Genomic DNA, 4,811 nt, shown 5'->3' with positions numbered 1-4,811 from the left:
ACGCGACCCGAAAAGCCTCATCGATCGGACGGGGACAGAAAGAAAAGCAGCCGCGGGGCAACGGGGAGCCCCTGCGGCCGCGGGTTCCTGGGACAACGGCAACGGAGCAGGGCTCCAACATGCGTGCGAGCGGGACACGTCCCCGAGAGGCCCTCCCTTGGCGCCGCCGAGCCTCCCCGACGCTCCCTAGGCCCCCGACGCCGGCGGGCCGCTTGCAACCTTCGGGATCGATCACGCAGCAGAGGAAGAGAGCGGGGGGTGCCGCCACCCGCCCGCGGGCCGCAAGACAACGGAAAACGGAGCAGCTGCCACCGACCACGCCGCGGGCCACCGGCTTTCGCCCGCCTCGCAGCGATCGGCTTCCCACCCGGAAAAAAAGCCGGGGGGGAAGGGCAAGCCACCGCACCAAAAAAAAAACTAAAAAAAAAAGCACGCCATGCGTCGCACGACCCGTGCTAGCCACGGGGGTCACGAGCCAGGGGTGGGGGCGAGAACGCGCCTCTCAACTCCTCCCGTAAAACCCCTCCAACCACCGGACATACGGTCTCTTTTCTCACTCGCCAACACAGCCAGCCCTTCTCTCTCGCCTTTCGCTTTCGCTTCGGTGGCGGCCCGTGACCCTTCGTCAGCGCGCGCTTCTCGGTGCCGCGGCTTAGGGCCGCGAGAGAAAAAGAACGGAGGCCGGGCGGGCACCCCCACACTGCCCCGCACACCGGCACGCTTTAATAAAAAAGAACGGAGCCGCTCGCAAAACCCAGCCCCCGCCGGCAACGGCAACCACGGCAGCCGGGGCAGGCCAGACACCACGGGCCGCCCCGGCACGGTGCCTCGATCGCGCCCGGCCGATACCGAGAAAGGGCGAGGCGCCGCCGCCCCGCCCACGACACACTCTCGGGGGCTCACTCGCTCGCTCGCTCTCTCTGTTGGGTTGCGGGGTCCGTCCTGGGGGGGGGGACACGGCCGGCCACCGCGGCCGACCGCCGCCCCGGAAAAATTCTGCCCGCTACACGCGGGTCCCCGGCTTAGGGCCGAGGAAGGGGGACGACTTCAACAACACACGGCAGGGCCGGACACTCCCGTCACCGAGCCCCCCTTCGCAGGCAAGCAAGCGAAGCCGAGAGGCGAGGCCACACGCCCCACTGCATGTCCCCCGCTGCCCTTTCGATACGGACACAACTCTGGCAACACAGGTCGGGAGCGGGAAACGAGGCGCAGCCAACCTCGGCCAAGCGAGCCACGCCCGGGGGGCTCTCGGGGAGGGGGGCCAGGGAAAGCCCGGGCAGGCTCAACACAACCCCGGGCCGGCCCCACAGAAATCCAGCCCCGGCTGCCGGCCACCAGCGTGCACCGGGACCGACAGCCGAAGAAATGCCGCACCCGGCGAGCGGGGCCCCGGCTTAAGGCCGGGCAGAAAAGGGGCGAGGCGCCGCCGCCTCGCCCGCCACCATCCCCGGGGGAGCGAGCGGGCGCCCGGCTCCCCGTTGTCACGAAACCGGCAGCAGCCGGGCCGGAGCGGGACACACTCGCGGCTTTCTCGCCCTCTCTCTGGGCCTTTTTCTCGCTTCTCCCCCGCCTGGAACAACGCAGCCTCGCCTGGGCCGGGGGAGCGCGGTGGCTCTCGGATCGCATCGCTCTCTCTGGGGGCTTTCTCGCTTCTCCCCCGGACTGAACACGCAGCCTCGGCCTGGGCCGGGGAGCGGCTCTCGGATCGCATCGGTCTCTCTGGGGGCTTTCTCGCTTCTCCCCCGACTGAGCACGCAGCCTCGCCTGGGCCGGGGAGCGGCTCTCGGATCGCATCGGTCTCTCTCTCTGGGCTAACCTGTCCCAGTCGAACTGGGTAAGACGGGAAGCCGGACGAAGCCACGCGACTCGCCCCGACATCGGCGGTGTTCTTCTGGCCCTGGCGACCGCACGCGCGTCCGCCCTTCTCCGCCACGGACACAGGCACGGCAACAGCCTGTGGGGATACGGCCCGTCACCTCGTTCCCATAATACGGACAGATGGGCCCGAAGCGGCGGAGGCCGGAAAGAGAACCGATGTACGTGACCGAGGGGGCGCAGTGGCGCACGCCGCCTTCTACGATGACATAGCCGGAGGCAGCGAGAAACAGCGACCCCTTGGAGTACTTCCAGGCCGGCGGCGGACAACAGGTCTACCAGCCATGAAACGGGCAACAGGTCTACCGACGGCTTGCTGCGGACAACAGGTCTACCCAGCCATGAAACGGGCAACAGGTCTACCAAGCTGCGGACACCAGGTCTACCCAGGGCATGCTGCGGACACCAGGTCTACCCACGGCTTGCTGCGGACAACAGGTCTACCCAGCTGCGGACACCAGGTCTACCCAGGGCATGAAAAGGGCAACAGGTCTACCAAGCTGCGGACACCAGGTCTACCCAGGGCATGCTGCGGACACCAGGTCTACCCACGGCTTGCTGCGGACAACAGGTCTACCCAGCCATGAAACGGGCAACAGGTCTACCAAGCTGCGGACACCAGGTCTACCCAGGGCATGCTGCGGACACCAGGTCTACCCACGGCTTGCTGCGGACACCAGGTCTACCCAGCCATGAAACGGGCAACAGGTCTACCAAGCTGCGGACACCAGGTCTACCCAGGGCATGCTGCGGACAACAGGTCTACCCAGCCATGAAACGGGCAACAGGTCTACTCACGGCTTGCTGCGGACAACAGGTCTACCCAGCCATGAAACGGGCAACAGGTCTACCAAGCTGCGGACACCAGGTCTACCCAGGGCATGCTGCGGACACCAGGTCTACCCACTCAATGCTGCGGACAACAGGTCTACCCAGGCATGAATCGGGCAACAGGTCTACCAAGCTCCGGACACCAGGTCTACCCACGGCTTGCTGCGGACACCAGGTCTACCCAGCCATGAAACGGGCAACAGGTCTACCAAGCTGCGGACACCAGGTCTACCCAGGGCATGCTGCGGACACCAGGTCTACCCAGCCATGAAACGGGCAACAGGTCTACTCACGGCTTGCTGCGGACACCAGGTCTACCCAGCCATGAAACGGGCAACAGGTCTACCAAGCTGCGGACACCAGGTATACCCAGGGCATGCTGCGGACACCAGGTCTACCCAGCCATGAAACGGGCAACAGGTCTACTCACGGCTTGCTGCGGACACCAGGTCTACCCAGACATGAAACGGGCAACAGGTCTACCAAGCTGCGGACACCAGGTCTACCCAGGGCATGCTGCGGACACCAGGTCTACCCAGGGCATGCTGCGGACAACAGGTCTACCCAGGCATGAATCGGGCAACAGGTCTACCAAGCTGCGGACACCAGGTCTACGCAGGGCATGCTGCGGACACCAGGTCTACCCACGGCTTGCTGCGGACAACAGGTCTACCAACTCAATGCTGCGGACAACAGGTCTACCCAGCCATGAAACGGGCAACAGGTCTACCAAGTTGCGGACACCAGGTCTACCCACGGCTTGCTGCGGACACCAGGTCTACCCAGGCATGAAACGGGCAACAGGTCTACCAAGCTGCGGACACCAGGTCTACCCAGGGCATGCTGCGGACACCAGGTCTACCCAGCCATGAAACGGGCAACAGGTCTACCAAGCTGCGGACACCAGGTCTACCCAGCCATGAAACGGGCAACAGGTCTACTCACTCAATGCTGCGGACACCAGGTCTACCCAGCCATGAAACGGGCAACAGGTCTACCAAATCAATGCTGCGGACAACAGGTCTACCCAGCCATGAAACGGGCAACAGGTCTACCAAGCTGCGGACACCAGGTCTACCCACGGCTTGCTGCGGACAACAGGTCTACCCAGCCATGAAACGGGCAACAGGTCTACCAAGCTGCGGACACCAGGTCTACCCACGGCTTGCTGCGGACACCAGGTCTACCCAGCCATGAAACGGGCAACAGGTCTACCAAGCTGCGGACACCAGGTCTACTCACGGCTTGCTGCGGACACCAGGTCTACCCAGCCATGAAACGGGCAACAGGTCTACTCACGGCTTGCTGCGGACACCAGGTCTACCCAGCCATGAAACGGGCAACAGGTCTACCAAGCTGCGGACAACAGGTCTACCCAGGGCATGCTGCGGACAACAGGTCTACCCAGCCATGAAACGGGCAACAGGTCTACTCACGGCTTGCTGCGGACACCAGGTCTACCCAGCCATGAAACGGGCAACAGGTCTACCAAGCTGCGGACACCAGGTCTACCCAGGGCATGCTGCGGACACCAGGTCTACCCACGGCTTGCTGCGGACACCAGGTCTACCCAGCCATGAAACGGGCAACAGGTCTACCAAGCTGCGGACACCAGGTCTACCCAGGGCATGCTGCGGACACCAGGTCTACCCACGGCTTGCTGCGGACAACAGGTCTACCAAGCCATGAAACGGGCAACAGGTCTACCAAGCTGCGGACACCAGGTCTACCCAGGGCATGCTGCGGACACCAGGTCTACCCACTCAATGCTGCGGACAACAGGTCTACCCAGGCATGAATCGGGCAACAGGTCTACCAAGCTCCGGACACCAGGTCTACCCACGGCTTGCTGCGGACACCAGGTCTACCCAGCCATGAAACGGGCAACAGGTCTACCAAGCTGCGGACACCAGGTCTACCCAGGGCATGCTGCGGACACCAGGTCTACCCAGCCATGAAACGGGCAACAGGTCTACTCACGGCTTGCTGCGGACAACAGGTCTACCCAGCCATGAAACGGGCAACAGGTCTACCAAGCTGCGGACACCAGGTCTACCCAGGGCATGCTGCGGACACCAGGTCTACCCACGGCTTGCTGCGGA

Source organism: Sturnus vulgaris, unplaced genomic scaffold (assembly GCF_052056855.1).
Source record: "Sturnus vulgaris isolate bStuVul1 unplaced genomic scaffold, bStuVul1.hap1 Scaffold_160, whole genome shotgun sequence".
Taxonomy (NCBI): Eukaryota; Metazoa; Chordata; class Aves; order Passeriformes; family Sturnidae; genus Sturnus; species Sturnus vulgaris.
The sequence above is the reverse complement of the archived record's forward strand: the minus strand, read 5'-3'. Positions refer to the sequence as shown.